The sequence below is a fragment of the Solea solea genome, chromosome 16 (genome assembly GCF_958295425.1).
Source record: "Solea solea chromosome 16, fSolSol10.1, whole genome shotgun sequence".
Classification (NCBI taxonomy): Eukaryota; Metazoa; Chordata; class Actinopteri; order Pleuronectiformes; family Soleidae; genus Solea; species Solea solea.
The window spans coordinates 14,389,853-14,413,474 of record NC_081149.1 but is presented as its reverse complement, the minus strand read 5'-3'; the positions used below and the strand labels follow the sequence as shown (position 1 = coordinate 14,413,474).

General features: G+C 44.4%; 1 long non-coding RNA gene across 2 annotated transcripts in view; it reads left to right on the top strand.

Moving 5' to 3' along the window:
• The window catches only part of LOC131475633 (uncharacterized), a 99,747-nt gene that overhangs the window by 47,645 nt on the left and 28,480 nt on the right, over window positions 1-23,622 (top strand). Inside the window, exons 2-4 of one of the 2 annotated variants that reach the window (XR_009242519.1) lie at window positions 5,114-5,324; window positions 5,782-5,867; window positions 6,397-6,959. This is a non-coding gene — a long non-coding RNA (uncharacterized LOC131475633). Of the gene's footprint in view, window positions 1-5,113; window positions 5,325-5,781; window positions 5,868-6,229; window positions 6,960-23,622 lie in introns of those variants that run through there. The other variant, XR_009242518.1, reaches the window with a different exon arrangement.

Below are 23,622 nucleotides of genomic sequence, written 5' to 3'. Positions count from 1 at the left end.
GAGTTCTGCAGCTGGATTTTTTTAACTCACAGCGGCAAAAGAGCATATTTTAGCATCCCTTCACTGGTTACTAGTTACATTTTAGAAGGCATTTTAAAGTCCTTGTTACTACTTTGAGAGCGTTAAATGGTCAGGCTCCTTCATACATCTGCTGATCTGCTACACTTGTACTTCCCAAGACTTTATCTCAGGTCTGCAGATCACAGGCTATTACGAGCGGTTCCCCAAACAAAGTACAAAACTAGAGGAGACTTTGGAATCACCACTCAAATTGCACTTTCTAACTCATGTGTCCACTCTTTTAAAAACAAGCTTTGAGTTGAATGAGGGTGAAAGTGAGGGTTTGTATGTAGGGTTTCTATGTTTTACATATTGTATTGTATTGTGTTCTGTACTTTGGTTGTTTTTATGATTTTGTTATATTTAGGGTTCGAGCAACAAAGGTTGCAAGAACCCTAATGAAACTGGAAGGATTATTTACTTTATATCTGTGAAAGTTGCTATAGAAATAAAAATGTACTTATGGATAATAAACTAATAATATTGCAAAACGTATTAGAAATGAGTTGAGGGATACGCTGGACTTGCAAAGCTTTTGTCATTTTAAGGGTGAGGATTTATTTGTGCGCTTGTTGTACTGAAGTGTGCAGCTTCACTAGACAGAAATTGTAAAAATAAAGGCGTTGGATACAGATTGTCAAGTAAAAATCATGGCATTTATATTAACACTAACAAACAAAAAAAGGTCCATATAGAAACTAAAGAGCCGGCTCGTTTTGAGATTGAACGCAAACATAAAGACGATCAAGTCAAAGGGTAGAACATTGTCAAGTGTGTATTCCCCTCTCATGGTGTTTTGAGTCAATTAGAAATAGAGAGGACGAAACTTCATAGCCTTCACAGGAAACAGGTGCTGAGTCAGTGAGAGGAGGAATGTCACAAGAATGGGGAGGGAAGGGTAGTGTGTCTGAGTGAGCACGAGAGAGAGTACGTGTGTGGTGAGAGAGGGTGTGAGTAACACTGAGTGGAAACCAAGGGAGCTGAGGAGAGAACAAGGGGAGGAGTCTCTCTGGGGATTGCGTGCGGACATCAAATGTTTACCTGTAACAAAAAGAAAGGGGAAGGTGAAGAAGGGAAAAAAAGGGAAGGAAAAAAAAGGCCGTGGTTTACAGGAGTGGGCGGGGCCCCAAAGCCTGAAGCATGAGCTTCGCACGCAACTTAACAATACTACCTTTATGAAGACTGTATTGCGTTAGTCAGTGAGCACACACACACACACACACACACACACACACGCACACACACACTCATACTCATATTCATGTAAGATAGCGCTGGTGTTTCACATGCACTCATACTTAGACACACACACACACAGACAGACAAGGGTGTCAAGGAACTTCACAGGTAAATGAATGATGACACAAACGCTGCAGAAGCACACAAACGAGACTTGGGGAGACGCTGTGGCTTCCAGTTAAGGGGATCAAAGAGTCTCGGGCTCTTTTGGGCACCCTCCAAATGGGAGCGAATAACCGGCCCCATCTGGGGAACAGCTGGAGTTTCTGTTTGACAGAAGGGGTACTTGTGTCCACCAGAACCCAAACCCAGGGCCAAAACCTCTCAAAGCAGATGTGTGGCATTCCCATCTCGTACCCAGCCTTCCCCGTGGTTGCCCTGTTCATTTTTCATCATAATTGGCTGACAAATCAAGACAAAATGAACGTCGGCCTTTGTTGTGGAAACCACAAAGATCCCCAGTGATGTACTGACAAGCGGCCCCTCTTATGCTCTCTCTCTCTCTGGGTCTCTTGTCTGTCCGTCTGTTTCGCGCCTGTCTGTCTCGACATCAAGAGTCTCTTGCCTTATCTCTACTGGGAATAAAAAAAAAGCCCTGATAAAATGCACTGGTGTTGGAATAAGACAGTCAAAGTGTGGGTGTATGTTAAGAGTCGTGTGCTTTCTGTTATGAAGGAGCTTTACAGTAAATCATTTACATACAATATGATATTTCAATCTATATATCCTCTACTTACTTGATTAATTTCCTAATCTGCGTGCAAAATGCTAGGATTTATCAAAACAAAAGGGTTCTTCTATACATTGCCAGCTCTTGTCTTTGACGGCAAATAAAATCCGTCCGTCACAGCTCTGATTGGCAGGTTGCGTGTAAAAGGCAGAGTTATTGGGATTGAGCCCCGGGCGCCTGCGGTCAGCACAATATGTGTACTATAAATAATTTGACTGTGTATGTCGTGTGATTGTGTGAGCAAGGAGTGAAAGAGGGAGGGAGAGAGAGAGGGAGAGAGGGAGAGAGAGAGCTACACACACACTGGGCTCAGGGTTTCCTCTCCTGTGAGCGTCTGCAGTCAGAGCGCAGGTACAATGGAGAGCATTGTTCAGCTGGCAGGCCCCTGCGTGCCGGCTCCCCCTCCGTACCTGAGCACAGAGACAGGTGTATTTCTCCTAGTCACGCATAGCCCTGCCACACTCCCAGCTGCCTACACACTACTTGCCACTGAGATCATGCACTTACTCACACGCCTAGGAAAGCATCCACAAAATATGTGCCAATTACAGAAACTATTTTTTATTTTATTTTTTTTCCATTCACAGTAGATCCCTGTTTTGACGTTTTTTCCTAAGAACAATTCTTACATTAAAACTTTTTTTTTTTTTTTTTTTGAAGATTATTAAGCATTTTAAAGAAATGCATGTGTATACTTTTAAAATGTGCATGCCTGGGCATCTAGCTGCACGCTGCAGGGACTACTGTCAATGTATTGCTTTCTAATTCAAGTGGTCAATACTTTCTCTTCAACACCGAAACCCAATAAGACCTGAAGGTAAAACAAAATATTGCGGTCACACTATGTTAAGCCTCTAGGAGGATTTTGTTTGTCCAAAGAAATTCACTGTTTGCTCAGTGTAAGTGTGCACAGTGGGTAAGAAGGAGGCATGAGTCATGCACATGTCTGTTGTACTGTACAGCCACACCGGCCCAAATGTTCATTTATTTTCTCCTCAAGTGGGGAAACATGTTTGGGGGGAAAAAAACCAAACTTTTTTTACAGTTTGACGTCTTAATTCAGGGTGAGGGGGGAAACTAGACTGAGGGGAGCACGGGATAAAGGGAGACACTCGGAATAAACAAAAACGGTTAGCGCCAATCGGACGTGAAAAATAACATGGTTAGTGGGGTGGTGACAGTGGTGCTCATTGATTACATGGTTGCCTTCCTTCCACAGAGCTGACTCCCTGTGGTGCTGGAGGGAGTCCAGTACTATCAGTCTCATAGCACAAGAGGATTTGCCCTTTATCCTCGCTGATTCTAAAGAAAGGAGGTACACGCTACATTATGTCTCATTATATAGATTAGGCACAAGCCATTTTTTTTTTCTCCACCGTATTTCACAAGAATATTCTGCACCCACGTCACTCTGAAACCTTGCCGTGACCCCCGTTTAGCTCCATTTAGCCCGTTCCCACGCCTAGGCCAAAAAAACAACCCAACAACCTGATGGACCGTCTGTGTGCTGACCCTGTATGAACTTACGATGACTGCCAGCGTTGAATCCAACCTCATGTTTCCTGGCTGATATTCAACATATTAATTCCCAGGTGGACGTGGAAGTCATAATAGCCATGAAAAGTCGAGGGCGAGGAGGAAAATGAGGAGAGGAAACCAAGTGTGGCAGCGTGGTGAGCCTGTGGTTGGGGCCGTGCCAGTGAAAGGCCATGTTGCTTTTGGGAAATACTTGTCATTTTCTCATCAACTCCTTGGTTTCCATGCACCCCCACCTCCACTAATATGCACTTCACATCGTGCTGTAAGATGGGCCGAGCAGTTAAATAGCAACAATATGGCCTGCATTATTCTAACCTTCTCTGTCTTTTTGGTCTGTCCCGTCGCTTGAGTTCGGGCACTCGGAGCCACATAAGGAAACATTTGTTCATGGTGGAGTTGAATAGAGCCTTGTGTTGGGGGGGGGGGGGGGGGGGTTAGTCAAAGAGATACAAGGGGATAGGACATCCAAACAGTCCACCACAAGAGCTCTACTCTGAAGCCCCTCTCTGTCTGAGCTGAGCCAGTAATGAATGTCCTCTAGTCTTAATCACTCTCAGAGTGCACACTGGAGATATGAGTGACTCCATTGTCCTCCTCTCTGTGTTTTGTATGTTGAAAGCAGAAGTCATACAGGTCATTGCTTCCTGTAAATATTAGATTTGTTCCACCACTGCCAGGTGATCACTGCGACATGTGCCGTGTATGGGCTCTTTGTGCAGATTACAGTACATCGCCACAGTTGTTTGGCGGGGGGTTGGACGCACTCTATAAACAATTTATTTATGCTGCTGCGGAAACATACAAGCGAAACTTTGCTGGACTGAGTCGGTCTCGCTTCCCCCCGAACAGTCCGATTCGGCACTCATTTTCTCCCCATCACACTCACATGTGTGTGAGGCGCTCAGTAGGGTCCTGTGCTCTCTGCTGTATATGATTATCTCTGTCACACCAGTCTGGAAAACATTTGAGCATACCTACACACACACTAGGAGAAAAGGCAGAGCAGGACGCACACTTGCAGACACTCGCGGGCCTGTAGATATACTGTGAACACGTCATATGATACAATATGATCTTTGCGCGGCCCTGCTGAAAAATATTATGACGCGAAATAAACATTTGCACAAATCACGTTTTATCCTCTGGATTCAGACCAAATTTGTCCTCACTCGTGCACGTGTGCACGACGTGACGTCACGCATTTTATGAATTCATTGCATGTTTTTTTTCGAAAGGCGGATAATTACCTTTTAATTATCTCTACAAGATAATTACTGCTAGTCATGCTTAAATGCAGCCAACATGAATGAATAATGAGTTTGGGGACATCTTTTGTGCAAGACGAGATCAACACGGTGAATCAGATTAAAAAATGTCTAACCTTCCTCCCCCCACTCTTTTTTTTTTTCCTTAAAAAAGAAAGAAAGAAAAAAAAAAACCTTCACACAGCAGCGGTGGCTTAGGAATGTGAGACAGGAATGCTGTTGAGTTACTATAAAGGGGGTTTGATCGCTGAAAACAATGTCTTTGTGTTTTCATCCCCAGCTCTAGTCACGCAATGCTGTGTGTGCAAACCTCCAGCAACTGTTCAACCCCAGCACACAAGAAAGCCATCAAGTACCTGCAATTGACAGAATCGCGTGCAATTCAGTTACTCCTGGATTGTACTGGAGCGCAGCCAAATGGGGAGTTGTGGAAAAGGTGGAGTGGAGCCTCACCTGCTTCAAATGAAACCCAGTCTCTCGTTGTGGACCAGGTATAGTTGTTAAAATAAAAAAACTTTATTTTGCTTCATCACACATTTTATTATTCAGTGATCCAAGTCACTGCATACACGTGAATTCATATTCACGTTGATAAAACATCTTTTTGTAAATGATTTGATTTTCAGAAAATATTCTTAACATTTCTTAAGGTTTGCCTTATTGTTCAGGTCAAAGTTAATCCACTTCAGATCTGACTTTGGCATAATACAATCCTCACAAAAGTGATTGATCTAATCACTATATATTTTTTGAAATGATCATCAAATACAGATCTTAGAACAATCTATCATAATCATTATTAGGTGTTTTTTTAATTTTTTTTATTCTGGTGTACATATAATAATAATAATAATAATAATAAAAAAAAAAAAAAATCTATTCTTCAGTGTACCTAAGTTCAGTTGTGCTCTCATAGTCCTCTCTTGGAACCTGTGCTCCGTTCCTCAGACTCCAGTCCTTGTTTTAAGGTTTCAGGGAAGCTATGATTCCAGAAATACAAGCAAGCCTGGAGGTGGTTAGGACATGAAAGTGAGGTAAGAAAGACAAGAGATTCATTCATGGGAAGGTGATTCAAGGCACCGACATCCCTTGTATCTCTGCGCAGCGACAGATGATCATTATTACTCACTCACGCTGCTCACACAAGGCTCACACGCAACCCGGGATCAAACTGACAGATGATAAGTGATCGAGGCAGCAGTGTAACAGCTTCTATATTCATATAAGCTTACTTTATCAAATCATTATTATTGGATATTTTTATTAGATATTTATGAGAATAGGTCTATTCGTGAATAGACAACAATTGAGTGTCACACTGTTACGTTTTAATATCATCCCACATGATGGTTAGGGTTTCTATTGTATGATACCTTTCCAAAAAAAAAAAAAAAAAAAAAGTTGGTAGTAACAGTAAACTACACGTACCATGAGGCTTTGCGCGTTGACGTTGGCTGAGCGCAGCATGTGCTTCTGTGCTCTGCTCAAACTATGGCTCAGTGCTGCTCAGGCTCTTCACGAGAGCACATCGGTCCTGTAACAGAGACGCTTCACTTGTGGCAGATCTGATGGAGGGACCAGGGACCAGGGACCAGCACCGAACTGGACCCTGAACGAGAACCATCTTCTTTGAGTACTAGTATTTTTTTTACGCACGGATTCTGTGGACGCACCAAGGAGGATTAACTACTGACATAACATCAGTGACCCGCGTGAAGTTATTATTATTATTTGTCAAAAAAACAACAACAACAAAACAAAACAAAAAGTGATCACAATGGCAACCGCTGCAGGATTCTACAGTCGGCCTGTGTGTGAGGCTCGTCCTGGTGGATTTAAGGAAATACTTTGTCTCACGCGGGACGAGCGGTGTCTCTGTCTCTGTCTCCGGCTGCCCAGCGTCTGTCGCTGGACAAGCAGCGTGTCGGACAGACGAGTCTCTTGGGGGGAAGTTCACGCGTGTTCATTTGCAGCCCAGTGTTACAGAGGGGCTCTGATATAGTTTTTGGAGATGCGTCGATTGTGGCACGCGAGAAGGAATATCGTGGAATATATTTTGGATGTGATGCTCGGCAGATGTTCAGCGATCTTTGGAAGATGACGGCACGCGACAACTCATCAAACAGGTATGTGGGAAAAGAGAAATGACACGATACGTTAAGACTGTTCAAAACTACACTTTTTTAAAGGTGTCCCAGTGACGACTAATTATTCCAATATTTTATGAAGGATTTTCACCAGATTAGAACTCTTGTGTCTCCCCACACCTGAAAATGACCTACATATTCACCACTCAATCCACTTTCACTTGAATAATACAACTCAAAGCCACTTGGATCGGGATGGATTAAGTCTAATTTGTGTCTGTAGAGATGTTTTGGACAAGAAACGCCACATATCAAAGTTCACCTGCTAACTGCTCCGTTACTCTATGGACCCACTGGGTGCACCTCACACTGACTCAAGCTGACAGCTGTTTTAGTGGCATGACATGTCATAGCTGGACACTTTTACGTCTTGGACGTACACCTACGAGTGCCAGGTTTGCACTCTACAAGTCCATCCACTGAGCCGCGACATGTAAATAAGGGGGTGAGCAGGTGCAGCAAAAATAAATGACAGTGTCCGTGTTTGTTTACCTCTCCTACAGTGACTCCATTCAGAGGAGAGTAAATCTGTCTGAGTGCCATAACTGTACTCGCACTGAGACCCGAGGCTTAAGTTCAGTGGAACATTTTTCTTGAAGCACTTCATGTAACCCACAGGTGCATGCTGCATCATTCATAGGTGAACCTTATACAGTCGGAGGTGCTTGTGTACCTGTTAAGCAGGATGACGTTTCCATTTTTTAAATCAGCCTACTACGAGTTCTTGGCATTGCGTTCATATTAGGCGTGCATTTGTCAAAGGTATCTGATGAAGCTTCCTTCGTTCTACCTCCTTTAGCTCAAAGAATTCCGTCTATTGTCGGGACAGTGGACAGAGCCCCACTATCAGTTTGTGTATACGGCTCAGAGCACAGACCGAGGACCCCCGCTCCAAATCGGCACCCCCCACACACCCCTTCCATTAAAAAAAAACCCCAAACAAGACCCCCTTTCTCCGCTGAAGAGGGACCCTCTGTCTAATGCCAAGTGACTCTCATGGCCAGCATTGACGGTGGGACACTTGCTCCACAAAAGGAGCTGAAGTGTCAAATAAACTCGGTCAGAGCCCCCGACACACAAGAATTCCTTTATCTGGTACCCTGGGAGGCAGACAAAGACAGACTTTGTGTCAGTGAGCAGGCCTTGACTAAAGACTGGGGCTTTTTTTTTTTTTTTTTTTTTTCTTACTCTTCTTCTCACAACTTCTGCCTCTTCTTCCTCCTCCTCCTTTTGTCATTGGAACGGCCGAGCGGGAGCATGTCTGCTGACGTGACCCCTCTCGCCCAGCATCTGTCCTACACATGGCCGACATCACCCCAGTGCTGTGTGAGTTCCATACAGACGCGGATCCACCCCAGCACGCCCACATGCGCACACCCATCTCTGTCTTTTAGCAGCCGCAACGTTTCAATAGATGTCGTTCCCGCTTTGATACGTTTGTTTATACCTGGGTCTCTCAGCTGAAAATAGCAGAGCAGGAATTTGCTTTCTCACAGGTTGTGTGTGTGTGATGTCATACGATACGCTTGTGGTGAGCCACAGCGGAGAGCAATGTACTCACCAGGGTCGGACTCACTTAACAACCCTGTATTTACCCCACTCGACAGTTCTGAGGAACTTTCCCATCACTTGCATGTTCAGCTGCATTGTAACACGTATGGAAATCCAGACATGTATTGTGCAGACGTTTGCTACATAAGGAAAATGTGTTTCCATTCCCTTAAATCGGATCAAATCCGGTATCATACACCTCAGACTAAACAGTCTCACAGCGTTTCCGGAGAGGTGTTATTCACCGTTTTTACAGAGCTCTACAGTCCAGTCCTGGAAGTTAAAAAAAAAAAAAAAATGTAGACTGTATGAAAATGACCCCAAAGTGCTGGAAAATGACCTCATACAGCGGTGAGGCAATGTTGAGCCAGCGCAACTGACACGATTCCGCGGGCCAGAGCTGTATGAAGCTGGCTGGCCCCAGTGATGGACATGCACATCAGGCCCCCAGGTATGCTAACACATGCCTGCCCACGGAGCAATAGTCCCCCAGCAGAGTGGTTAAGGTAAACAGATCGAGTTGCTGTGGTCGAGCGTGTTAATGGCGTGTTTATGAGCTTAAGTTGAGTGGTGATTTATCATGTCTAAACTCAGGGCTCACCTCTGCGTCTTGGTCTTGATCTAACTCAGACTCGGTCTAGTGTGTGTGTGTGTGTGTGTGTGACGTTAGACACAGGTGACAACATGGACCGAGCAGCGCGACCTCTTGGTGACCTGATTCTTAATGTCACGACTGTTTCCGACCACTGAAGGGAAATGGAGAGCGGGAGAAGCATTTATTACATATTATCACCCCGTGTTTTTGTAGCCAATATGCCCTGAGCATTACCTCACCAGGTCTGCAGGGCTCATAGCTAAAATTGCAAGGGAATATATTCCTCCATGGTGTCAGGTGACCTTCTATAGCTTCATGAGATATATAAGGCTGTTAAAGAAAAAAGGCCATTGTGTATCCTTTCATATAGAGAGCACTATTTACATCCAGTTTGTACACGAGTGTGTTTAGAATAGGCCCTAAAGTTTGTCAGAACAGGAGAACTGTCATTTATTAGTAGTGCAGGAACAATGGGGAGCTTGTCTCCAGGGGTGGTGGGGGCCAGAGGGGGCCGGTGGAGCCATGGGAGGGTGGCCTGAGATTGGGCAGCAGCCTCTGACCAAGAACAAGCCCCTGTCTGATGGAGAGAACTGCTGACCCTTCCTGAGTAAAATGGCACCTTTGTTTTGAGGTGTATGTGTTTGTGCCCATGTGTTAATGTGTGTGAGGGAGAAGAAGAGAGGTTTTTGAAAAGCTGGGAGCTCTGTAAAGTGTTTTTCCCCTCGGTGCTTTGGTGATTTTCCCTCCATCCGTGATTTTCTCAAAGCTTCAAGTTTTCTCAAACTATTGAGCCGCTAGGGAGACGTGTTAGAAATGCAGGTCAATTAATAACACAATTCCCGAGTGGTTGTCCAAAATTGAAAAAAAAAAAATGTTCCCCCCATTAACAGTGTCTTGACCATAAATAAGTACTTTTTATTATTAAAAAACACAAGTTAGACCGCTACTCGCTATGCTTTAATGAATAATGACACTATAGCACCACAGAATAATGGCATTAGATTATAATTAACCTGTCGCTTGCTACATTTTCGTGGGTAATGGCAACAGATTGCTGATTTCCTACAGAAAAACCACAGCTTAGCGTTAAGTGTGATTGAGTGAGAGTGGGGGGGGGATAGGGTAGGGTGTCATTCTGCTTAGGGAGTTATCAGGAAGTGGGAGGTTGAGAGAGGCCGACAGTCAGTGCTTGAGAGATTGCGGCTAGGTGCTTTTGGAGGAATGGTGAACATGATTGGGGGGATTCTTCAGAGTGAAGCCTCTGGGTCAGACACTCTAAATGCTGTCGTCACAAACAACCCTCTGTTACTCTTTATGAATTGACTTTGCTCTCATAGGATCCACGGTTTAAATTTGGCATGCTTCCATTTTGCCTATCCTATCCTATCCTATCCTTGACTTCCTGTGTAAGCATAGCCACATTGTGGGAGAGCTGCAAAGAGAGGTCAAAGGAGGATGGGTGGAGGGGTCTCTCCACACACACACACACAAAGCATAAACAGCAAAGGGCTCAGAGCTCAGCACAGCAGCATCTCTGTCAGCTCAGACACAGACTCCAATCATCCCTGCACCACAGGGAAGCTGCATGCACCACCCATCTCAATACCAGAGCACAATGGAACAGAAGTGAATAAGACAATAGTCTAACTGGAATACAGGGCAGGTGACAGAGCCACTGGAGTGTACACATGCACACATAAAAGATTCATTTTTTTCAGTTTGTCTACGTTTGAAACACACAGTCACATGTTTTCTTGGTCTGCGATGCTTTAAATGCCAGACATGTTTTGTCTCAAGAACTGACCTCACTTGTTCTTTTCACGCTCCCGTTTTGGAGGGAAAATTCCTCCCTTTGTGTTCGGCTCTCACAAACGTCACATTCCACCAAACCTGTGGCAACACTGGGCCCTTTTTACTTTGGTGGGTGTGGGTCACCATGGCAGCATCACTGCATTTCAGCGAGTCACACCTACACGTAGTAAGCCATCCTCATTCAGGAGTTGTCTGTCCCCCCCCCCCCCCTCCCCCGTCTCATTTGATCCACTCTTTCACTCCTCTTCCCTTTTCTTTCGTCCTCAGTGGGGTGGATAAAGGACACATTTTCAGTGTGAAGAGGACTGTGAAATTTCCTGTGTGACCTCCCTGGGACACAGCAAGACCACCAGGCTCCTCAGTTCACTAAGTATGTGTGTGTTTTAGTCCTGCACCCCTGCATGTGGGGGATCTGTGTGACGCTGACAGCTTTCGGTGCGTGCCTGTTGTGATGTGGTTCATCTGAAGAACACTCGCTGAGCCCACGTTGCCCTCCTTTTCATATAAAAAGTCCAATTAAGGTAGATTGTCCAATGTCGTGACATTCGGGGAGGGTGCGCACAAATGCTCGTGTCTCATAAAAGCTACAGGCTCGGTGACTGGGTGGCAAATGCTCTTTGTAGGCCTGTTCAGGAGGCGTCGGGCTGCCACAGTGAGCCCCAAACTGCTGACAGACGTGGTGTGAAAGTGGCTGTCAGTGTCCCTGACAGGAGCCCAGATTACCCTGTACTGCCAAATGCTGTAATGACAGCTAAATCAATTACAGGCTATCCAGACGCCTCACTGTCATCACAGGGCATCAGTCACTCCACAGGCTGTGGACAAGAGAGAGTTCATTAATGTGCTGCTGCTGATTAAAACCTGACATGTGTTTTTTTTTTCTTTATTTTGCAGAATCATTGCTTTTGTTGCTCCACAGTCCAGTGGTTGTAACATGAAAATGTCTTTCCTTATTTCTTAAACTCTGCTGCGCCCATGTGGACAATGATGGAACAACTGGAATATAGTTTATTGGGCTGCAGTTCCTCTTTGTCGGCCTCTTTAGTTTGGTGGCGTTGATGTTGTTGTTAATCATTTGGACATGGGGTTTGCTTTCAGTGTGCTTAGAAAAGACCTGCAAAAATATTGTATTCTACAACTGATGCTGACACTGATGCATTACTGAGTTGTATTAGGGAGATTGGTTCCTCTTTCATTCCCACTTTTAACCTAAACCTCTGTTTGGTGAGCAGGATGGAACACAGTGACAATCATAATCAGTGGCTGACTAGTTAAAATCAGTTACAGTTTCCCTGTTGTGTGTTGTGGTATACTGACAGCACATCCAGCAAAGGTTAGTGTTGCTTAAATCATATTCAGTGAAATATTATTTGCGATTTCTGTATAAATATTTCAAATTATTACAAACATCCGAATTTGTATGTGCATGCGACTTTCCACACCATTGTGTGTAGCGTGCACCTCTTAGTCGTCCATTAAATGTGTGAATAAATTGTGTCCTACCTCTACACGAAACCTTCAAATTTCATTCCGATCAATAAATGACACGTTTTAGATTTAGATACGTTTATTGTCATATACACAGCACAAATCCAAACTCTTACTTTATGAGTTCCCTTCACACTAAATTAAAATAATAATAAAGTAAAATGAAATAAAAATAAAGGAATAAACTTAAATCCAAGCAGTAGAAAATAAATAATATAAAGTGAGCACTCGGCATGTGCAAATGTTTGTATTGTATAAACGTGCACATGATACATTGTTACAGAGATTATGTTTATTCATTTTATACAAATGTGCACGTCAGGGTATTAGAAGGTTCAATAGTCAGTGATTCAGTAGTCAGACGGCCTGCGGATAGAAACTTTTTTTTTAAGTCTGCTTGTCCTTGCTTTCACACTCGTGTCGTGTTTGCCAGATGGCAGGAGTGTGAACAGTGTGTGCTGTGGGTGGGTGCGGTCCTTGATGATGGAGTTAAACACACATTCGGCATAATCGCCCAGAAAAAACATTGCAGCTCGAACCAGGTCATGAGATATTTGTTTCTCACCGCCTTTACAGTTGCAGCAAATGCATGTAAGGCACATCCAATTGTTCTGAAAATGCAGGATATTAAACATAAATATGAAAAATGTTATATGTAGATATTTTTGGCTTAGTTCATGTTTAGGGGTTTTATAATAGTAGATAAGTAGTAGTAAATAGATATATATTCAGGTTTGCTAATGTAAAAATGGTTGGTCCTATCAAACAGGCAGTCTTCACATCACCACTAGAGGTCAGCATTGTATCCTTTTCCTGAGACATACTGGAATACTGCACTCTTTTCTCAGTTAATGCAACATACATCAGTACAATACTTTTATTTATATTATTTTTTTTTTGTCTTTTTTATTGTAATCCCCTTGGTGGCATGAGCAGTGTTTTATATTTTATGACATTTCAACTGCATTACAAGGGACAGACAAGTGTGAGCTCTGCCTCATGTTGAGAACCTTTAGATAAAAGCATTTTATTTGACCCTCTTAATTACCTTCTTAATTCTATTATTTTCTCCCTCATTGTCTTTATTGTCCGAGCTTGACACCATACTGAACGCAGCTCTGTTCATTTCTTGGTGTGTGTGTGTGTACATTAGTTTGCCAAGTGCAATTCCCCGTGTTTTCCACAAGGTGTCTCTGTTGCATAAGACCATGTGAATGTGTTAACGTTTCGCCATTAAAAACTCAGAGGTGGAAGAGCTCTGTAGACTCCACACAGAAAAGAACATTCTCTGTTTCTCTCTGAGCTTTGCAATTATTTTATTGGGATTTTCAATGACAACATCAAGTAAGTCAGACTGCTGTTGTGATTCCAGTACAGACAACACATTTGTTTCTGTTCCACTTTACGCTCACAACAACAACAACACCACTCCTCAGTTGCACCACTAGATGGCAATGTGGCCACACGGAAGCCGACGTTCCTGAGGAAAGTAGAAGCTTCTTTTGCATGTCTGCAACCATGTGATCTATGGAGTAATGGATGTAGACTGGCATTATTACGTTCTTATTGCCCCTCATTCCAACTCATCGGCCTTTGAAGATCAAAGCAGCCGTGTGCCTCTGTGTTTGCCGACAGTGATAAACCCACGGTGAACTTCAATAAAGCCAACTGCTCAATTTGTACATCTGTCGCTCCTTACAAGATGAAATGCAGTTGAAGCCAGCGAGTCGACTTCTGGTGCATTGCTTATACGAGAGCTTTCAGAGTAATGTCAGCGAGGGTGGGAGGTTCTAATTCTAAATGTATTATAGTGCGGTTCAGGAAGAGAAAATGAAAAGAAAAAAACAAGAGAGCGGCTAAACAGCAATTGAAAAAGAAGCAAACAAGTATCAGCGTCCAGGTTTGTGTCGGTTGTTTGAATTGTGGCACAGAAACTTGGCAAGTGCTGCGGCGCTTTGTTGGTGTTACTCCTCTGCCAGACATTTAGAACTCAGGGAGTGAATACGAGAAATGTCCCGGCGACATGTTTAAGGAACAGGTGGGGCAGCTCATGTGTGGGTGACTAGTAATAGCACAAACACGACGACAATTACAGTTAGCTTCCCGCAGGTGTCCTGTATTGTATTTATTCTTCCATGCACTGTACATGAAACAATCAAACCTACAACAAGAGCCTACGCCACTACTGTCGGGGATATCATTTACTTCATCCGCTCCTTGTTTTGCATGAATTTCCTTTCTGCATATTGATCGGTTTCTTTTTCGTGCTGCAGATTTTGAAACGGACTTCCGTTTCCTCTGTGTGTGTGTGTGTGTGTGTGTGTGTGTGTGTGTGTGTGTGTGTGTGTGTGTGTGTGTGTGTGTGTGTGTGTGTGTGTGTGTGTGTGTGTACGTGTGTGTACACCGCATTGTTGAACGCTGACCAGGTTGCATTCAACAAATCAAATTTAAGACTATGTAGATATTCAGGTTCCTGTCAGTTGGAGACCATGGGAAAGAGTTACAGGCTGTAATCAGAAGGGAATTGTTCACCGGGTTTCATCCGTGTGCCGTGTGTGTGCACACGCAGTGTTTTATGAAAGTATTTTACCTGTACATGAAGTGTATTAATCATGTGTGGCAATGCAGTGTAGGTTAACACAAGTTCAGTGGTATAAACGCAGTGTGTGTGTGCGTGTGTGTGTGTGGGAGAGTGAGAGCGAGTGCACTTTACACACACATAGCCACACCTCTTTTACTGGCACTAGTGTATGTCAAGTTGTCCCTAATCTTCAGGAAATCAGATCTCTCCCTTTGGTTTCGTCAGTAATGAGACTTGAGCCACCTTAAAGAGCTGCGCAACGAGGTTGTGTGCACACCTACACAAATGCATAGACACACGGGCCTCTGCATCGCCGCTGTAATGTTTTCAACGATGCGTCGTCTTCCCATAATCACACTGCTCTGCCTGCTGTTTGCTTTCCAGTCCTGTGTAGAACTCTTGTTGACACTACCACTGTCGTCAAATCTCGTGCATTTCGGTTGCAACACTGCACAACACAGCTGCTTATCTTTGCTATATCTCTCCAGGGTTATTCATCGCTTCCTTGTAATCGATCAACTCAATCCCTCAGCAGCTCCCTATAACAGCTACCGCGTACTAGTTGAGCTGTGAACCTGACCAGACGTGCCCAGGACAGGCACGCCGGGACTGCAGGAGCTCTGTTGCCTTCAGGGGCAACAACTGTGTTTTCCCCCGTTCTGCTTATTGCAGACATTATGTTGAGGCATGGCAAGGCGGGTCGAGTGAGCAAACCAAGGGTGGGGCTTTGGTGGAGATATGAAGGAGGAAGTCTGACGGTATATCTCGTCTAGTCGATGGTTCGAGTAAACCTTCGTCTACTCTGCGCGTTAATCATTGACTCTGGCCTTCACTGTCTTCCTGTACTTTGCAGGTGGGCCTTTCATCTTGAGGAAGGCCTTCATTGTTTTAACATTTAAAACCTGCAAATACATTTTCTCGCTCTTGCATCGACCGTGCCGTAAAGCATAGCACAGTGAGCGTTTAGCACAGCGTCTTTCTGCACTGTACATTTGCTCCCTGTGGTTTATGTTAATAGGGTGTTGTTAGTGGCAGCAGCTCCTTTACAGGCCTTTCTAAAAGTGTATGTTGCACCCCTTCACTTAACACTTTTTTTTTTTTTTACCTTCCACAGGTCCGTCAGCCATTAAAATCCAGGGGAGACTCTGTCTTCTCCTAACGCATCTTCCCTCAGACAGTGCAGCCTAAATGGAGTGCATGTGTGCATGGGAGTGCATAAACAACAACATATACAGACAAGGAGGACATTAGCAGCGGTGCACGGCTGGTGTGGCGTTGGAGGGGCGTTTGTGTGAGGTGGATGTGTATGTTTGTGTGTGTTCCTCTGGTCGTTTATGAAGCCTACACTCCTCCGTCGTAAACGCTGCTAACCTAACCTCTTCCAGACATCTCTCTCTCCCTCTACCTCTCTCTCTGAGACACACACACACACACTCCATGTCTGTACAAGCTGCGACATGAAATCTAAACCCTGTTTCCCAAAATGTGAAAATGTGCGCCTATTAAAACACGCCGCTATATTCGATATACACACACACATATATATTTGATTTCTCACATCAGGAAACACACAGTGTGTATTATGCGTCAGAGGAGGAGCTGCGTACTCTTACTCAGAGGCTCGACAAAGAGCCTGGCGGCCTTAAGGACAGGACAGGGGTCACTCAGGTGAAGCTGAACTTTTCCACAAACTTTTCCCAAAAACTGCGGCGCCACACATCAGACCAGTTGGCCTGTGCTCTGGTGGGCTGGGTATAGTTTAACCAGCGAGGAGATGCAGGGAGCCGATTTTGGAAAATGTGAGTGAGGTGGTCAGGGACCTGGTGGTTACTGGTGGCAGGCTTTTCCTCGCACGAGCTGCCAGCTTATCGACCCTAGCGATGTGAGCGCGCGACGGCCAGTCCCTCGGCTCTCCTGGGTTTCCATGTCCCGCATGTCCCTCGTGTCCCTCGTGTCCACCGAGGCAGCGTGAGTGGTAGTGGCACGCCAATAAAGCACCACATGCTATCGATCACGGCGTGTCAACGGTTCCGTTTCCCTCGCTTGCATTCGGTGATTCACGAAGATCAAACAAATTGGAACGGTGAAGCACATTTAGATGATAATGATAGATTAGGAATAGATTCCTTTAATCATTTAAAGAAATGGTTTGCTTAAAAAAATAAACACTCCATGAGGGTGTAACTACTTTTCCGACCGAGAGTTTAAGTCAACAATCGAGTTGTATTTGTGTTTTTGCCTTGGTTTGTTAGCGAAAGCTGCGGATCATTGTGGAGCAGATTTATTTGCCGGTCCCCATTTCTCCCCACCTTCACTATCACCTTCTCTCTCTCTCTCTGCCTCCTTTGACTGAGCTCTTTAGGAAGGAGCTCTAGGGGCAGCATTTGTTTAAGAGACACATATAAACAGGCATTAAAAGGCAGCGTGGTCTTAATTAACTGAAGCAGCTCATATGTTTGGTGTGATTGTGTAATGTTTATTTTTCTCTGTGTGTGTGTGTGTGTGTGTGTGTGGGCGTGGTGTGTTGTCAGGCCACCACGCTAATTGCCTTGCCCGAGTTTTATGACCCTATGCGATGCAAAAATTACGGCCGACATGAGATGAGCGGAGGACATTAGCACAACATGCAAAAGCAACCGTGTATATGAACTTAGTCTTTTTTTTTACCCTGACACAAAACGTTGGAAATAAGGAATCAAAAGGGTTCCTGAGCCAATGTGCAGTAGTTCCGTTTAAGCCGTGTCTCAGTGTCGAGGGTCCTGCAGCGATTATGAAAGCAAAATAACCGTCTTGCCCCCTTTTTTTTTTCCCAAACTACCTTCTTGCTGTACAGTGAATCTGTGACACTTGACACAGTCATAAGGGAGCTACAGCAGCCATAAAAACACCTTACGATGTCTGGCTTTCTGTAACCAGGCTATTAAGCTGTAAAGCCGTATTGTAAAAATCTAGATTGTAGCGACACAGACGAGGACAAGAGCAGAAAAGATAAAAAAAAGGGGCTTGCTCAGCCATACTTTCATAAACCTACTGTGGGCTTGGTTTTACCGGTAAGCACACGGGGAAATTCTTTGAATTCCCCGGCCTCACACCCTCACTCTACTTTTGCCGCCCCGCAGTCAATACCCTCAGATAGATGGCCTTGTTTGTGGCACCTTTGACGTCACAAAGAGGTGGATTAGTTCCTCAAATGGGCGAGTCATTGTTTTTCTTAAAATATATTCCACTTTATAATTGGTACATTGGACTGTGTCTGTAGATAAGAAAGCACAGTGTAGGATCGGTGCTTTTAATGTCACGCTGGGACTCGATGATTTCCACTATTGCTCTGTAGGTGGCCTAGATCACACAGCTGTCTGACCACACTGCAAGTCATCCACGTCATCCATGTGTAGAGTTCTCCTCCTCTTTCCCTTTGTCCCTCCTGCTCCTCTATCTATCTTTCTGTAATTGTGTCCCAGACTCAGACATGTCCATAAATAAACGGGGTCTCCTTCTCCTCAACCAGACCCAAGCCATGTTTATGTTCAGGCCTGTGTTGCGGGGGGGGGGGGGGCATCTGGACCACGGGACCTGCCTCACAGCTCTCCGAGCTCAGGTGGATTCAAGATGTGCCACCAAACACCAGCATCTGCTCCATGGACTAACACAGGCTTAAAGCATAACCACCGTGTCACAGGAGATATATTTGTTTAAACTCTTTTTTGGAGATAGACAGTCTGCATAATTCATGTTCTCAAAGTATAAGATGCTCTCCCCCTCGTCTCTGCAACATCAATACTTGCACTTTTCAGTCAGGATGGCGTAATCTTCATGTCCCTGCTTTCTTTTTACACTATCTCTTAAGAAAGTGACATTGGAGGGGACTTTTGGGTTTATTTCCATGAAGTGGATGTGGTCTCCTGGTCTTCATTTCATTTGGTCCAGGAGCCATGCCATTAAAACTAATGAACACTTATTACCCCCGAGTTGGATTCCCAGCTCATTGCTAAACATCCCCTCTGTAGCTGTTTGTTTTACTTGTACCTGATTATTCAAACAGAGCAGTAAAACATGTGGCTAAGCCTCAGCCTCTGGTCTTTACAGGTTGCCTCATAAACAGTTTGATCTATGATACATGATTGGACATGAGAGACACAGTGTGTGTGTGTGTGTGTGTGTTTAATGAGCAAACACGGGTGGTCTTTAGGTTTCTGGACTAATCGTCATGGCATTGTGACGCCGCGGACGGACGTCGACGTTTCCGTTTTTGTAATTCATAAATGTTTTAAAACAAATACGCTGCTTGTATAGTTCCCGAGAAATCTGCCTCTACAGTTTGACCTCCCTGCCCTTTCCTTACGAGCTAACATCCACGGGGTCTGCTTGCTCGATCAGCAGGTGTCGGATCGAAATCGAAGTGTGTGCGTAAGTTCACGTGCGTCGGGTGTTTTTGTGTATGTGACGTCTTTCAAGTGCCACGTCAGATCGACAGTGTGTGCATTTCTTTTTCCTCTGCCGAGAACCCTGCGACGCGTGCGTGTCCGATCGAACAGCTTGGGCATTGTTGAGGAAAGGAAAGAGTTTTTTTCACCCCATCACTTGTGGTTTTTAATATGATACACTCATATGGAAAGCATGGTCAAATAAATAGCGTGTAAAGTTTCCGCGTGCCTGTACCAATCCATCAAAAAGCGATGGTGCTCAAACTCTTACCCTCCCTCCACCCTGTCTGACTGCTTTGCCCTCACCAAATGCCTCTGACAAATCCTGCAGCCCCTGTCATCCCCTGCTGGAATTCCCCTGGAGGTAGAGTTGGCCATCCTGACTGGTGTTAACCTAATTAAATATTGTCAGTAGGCATGCCACTTAATGGCACCTTTGTTTGGCAAATAGAAGGTAAAATAAATGTGCACCTTTTCAGAGAGAGAGAGAGCGAGAGAGTAGTAGACTGAAAATGAAAAATGAGAAGAAAGACACAGACAGACGAAAAAGAAAGAAAATCCTATCTACTCTCTGCCAGTTACATTACCTGTGCAGGAAGCATATCAGCCCTTTTTTGGGTGAAACCCTATATGACCAAATTATAAGGTAGAGACTCATGGGTTGCCATGTCTAGGTCGAAGCAGTCGTCGTATTACATTTCACCTTACATGCTATCATTGTAAAAAATCTGTAATTAGATCTACAGCACAAGGCGCCACACCTATAAATCTAGCACAATATAAAGGCCTGTGTTGGCTTGATATTCAGACTCCACCTACGTCACAGGCACAGCTGGCGCACTGTGTTTGTTTGTGTGTACTCACCAGCAGGTTCGAGACTACATCGGTTGCACCCTGTTGCACCGCATCATTCCCCCAGCTTTGCTCCAGAGTTTGGAGATCTCACCGGACCCTTGAAACCTCACAATATGACCCTTGCCCCTCACAGAAACATAGAACACACTGGCAACCCAACAAACGACGGAAATGGCATTATTAGCACATTGTGCGCCCGTAGCAGCTTGTGCAGAAGAACGTTAAGACACAGAAAGCAGAGGAGATGCAAACACGGACAACAGACGTATGGAAAGAGTCTCGGGTCCACAGAGTGTCCTAATTGTAGCTACTGGGGGAGGAAATACTGATTCCTCTCTGCAGGGTCTTCCTCTGTTCTCTCCTGGTGAGTTGGTGCCTCTGAGGTTCCTGATAGAGTGTGTTTTTCTTGGATTCCTCACAAAGTCGTTCCTCCTCCTTCCACCACACATCTGAAGATGTATTTGTCTTTTATTACGGAACAGATGACACAGGGGTAATCCTTTGGTGTCTTGCCACCCCCCAACTGACTATTTACTTCCTCTTTTTGTTTTGCTTTCGCTCTCTCTCTCTCTCTCCCCCTTTCTTTGACCCCCTCTTATCAGTCAGCTAATCCCTCCATGTACAAAATAGTCAATTGAGAAGCTTAGCTGATAGAAAATACGACCACGTTGGATTGATGGAATGTGGGAAAGTGCAGTAAAATGGGCTTTGACTGACTCACAAAACAAAGAAAAGAGGGAAATTAAGCCTTTTGGTGCATTTCTTGTACCAAAGGCAAGCACATTGCTTCTGGGAGATTAGATATACACTGTTGAAGTGGCACAGACATGGAATCGAGAAAAAGGGCTGCTTTTGTTACACGAGTGGTTTATGTTGGGATTCTGGGACGTCACAGTCACACTTTTGTAACTGTAGCATTGCTCGCAGTCCTTAGCGTTCCCGACCTTTATCTTGAATGCAGCAAACGAATACATGCAATGTTTCTCATCTGCTAGTTAAGTTTAGACACAAATGACCTGGTTTGCAAAATAGTTCGACTATGATCACAATTTAAGGGGCGACAGCAGCTCCGTGGTTAAAGGGAGTCTTCCTTTGACTGGAAGGTCTTGGGTTTGATTCCCTTCTTAAAGCTAGTCTACATTCACTGTCCCTATATTCGTTCTCGTCGTCATCCTTTTGTGTTTGGAGACTGTTTGACAGTGTAGCCAACTACTTTCAGTGACAAGTAACTAAAGGCAGCCTGAAAAGACTCTAGATATCAGCAGAACATGTGTGTATTATCACTTGCATCCATTGACTGGCGATTTCCCTCTTGGAACGTAATCATAGTTATGTCAGAAAGTGCCTAGATTTGTTACTAGTCACTTTTTCAGAAAAAAAAAGTTGCAGAGTGTCTGAAAAGCTGCCGAATATATCGATAAAGTAAGTTGGCAACATTATTGTGTGGACTGTGTACTTTATGGTAACTTTTTTTTAATTTCTCCTCAGTTTTTTTTCCTTTTTTGGTGTAGCAGCGTGACGCGGCGCCACCTACAGACCTAACGTGCAGCATTTTGAGTCGTTTTGGAGGATTTCATATGGACGGAGGCCTTTCCTGAAATGATGCCGTGTTTACGGGAAGGTTGTAAGGTTGTTTATGGAAAGACGTTAAGTGCTGCACATAGATGAATGTGCGAGTGGCAAAAACTGAAGTGTAAAGCAGTTTTGCGTAGTCATCAGGACTAGAAACGTGCAATAAAACTACGGAGCATTTACCACTTAATCTGCAGCACAATTTCATTTAAGAGAACGTCGGATACTTTCGGCCAAAGTCGGTACTTTTGCGGTTGCTTTCACTGTTATACAAAGCGTTATCTAACATTTCATGAGCACTAACCTCGGAGCGGGTTTCGGTTTGGAGCTTTTCTGGTCGTCCTATGAAGGAACAAGAATCTAATCCGACCCTAAGCCGAATGAGTGGCAGAACATTTCTGCTATGAAGTTTGAGATTCGGCTGGGGGTGAGAGAAACACTTCACTGTGTACAAAACATAACCAGAGATGCCTTTTGGAACAGACGCCGTGCTGTGCTGCTAGGGGAGGAGAGACGAGGTGAGCGAAAGGGAAGAGGGGGTAATTGCCACATTAAGGGAAAGGAATTCAAAATAAATTTAATCTCCCAAACCCTTTCACCCCCCAAGAGGTTTACAGTGAGCATGCTGCATCTTGTTATGAGACACAAGGAGAGCACAGAGAGAGTGAAATGGAGAGGTGGAAGAAAAAAAAAGGGTGAAATGCTGACTGAGGTAACTGACTGGCTCCTCACCAGTTTGAACTTCACACAGTCGGGGCGACCATGTATGCCGTCTCCGAGTCGCTTTTCCTATATTTGTGCGTGACGTAGCATTGAGGCCTTTGCTTCCTCACTTTACACCGGAGTAGTAAACCACATTTACACCCGATAGCTGCAAGGGAGTCTTTTGATTAGTTAGTTGCCTTCTTGCCTTCTTGTTGCCTTTTTTTTTTTTAATGAAAATAACGTGAGGTGAGTCGATCCCTGAAAGCCACATTAAGGCTGTGTCAGCTGGCGGGGTGTAGAGGCAGGGTTAAAGGCCTGCTGGATTCTACTGTATGTTATCGTGTGGTTTTGGCTCTCTCTGGGACATATGGTGTGGTGTATTTTTATAACGTAATCATTCCTCCTCCTGCAACAACACTGTTCAAACTGTACGCATGCTGGGGCAAGGATTCAGTCAACAGCCAGCTGACCTCGCCATAGCAGCAGAGCATAAACAATAGACCCAAGGCCTTGGCAACACACATGGACACACATTGCACGGCACAATTTTTTGCCTTTTTTTTTTTCCCCTCAGAGCTGTTTATTTCTTCCAAAATGTGTGACATTCACTCCTGAAATTCTTAAAACAAATAGATGTCCGGTATGTTTATGAGTCCTTTTAATAGCTGGTTCAAACTTGGGTCAGAGATGTATACGTGTGAGCCCTTTTTAGTGGGTTTATTAGTATGCCGCGTTTACTTGCTCGAATATAACCCACTGGCTTTTTTTGAGTCGTCCTCCGCTGTCGAGGAGGAACGGCAAAGTCAGCTGCAGTTCCTTCTGCTGCAGGAGTAGGTTGAGTGACATCGATCCTCCTTTCAAGTAGTAAAGGCAATTATGCCAACCCTGCATATCTAGTCTGTCTTATCAGCTGTAAATATTAATGTGTACATAGTTCAAAAACAGGTCATTGGTCTCCTCATGGGTGTTAAGATACTGTTTGTTAATGGTGTTGCTACTGACGAAACGACACGACTTGTCAAACACTCACCCTTCTGTTGGGTGTTTTACTTCCAGGTT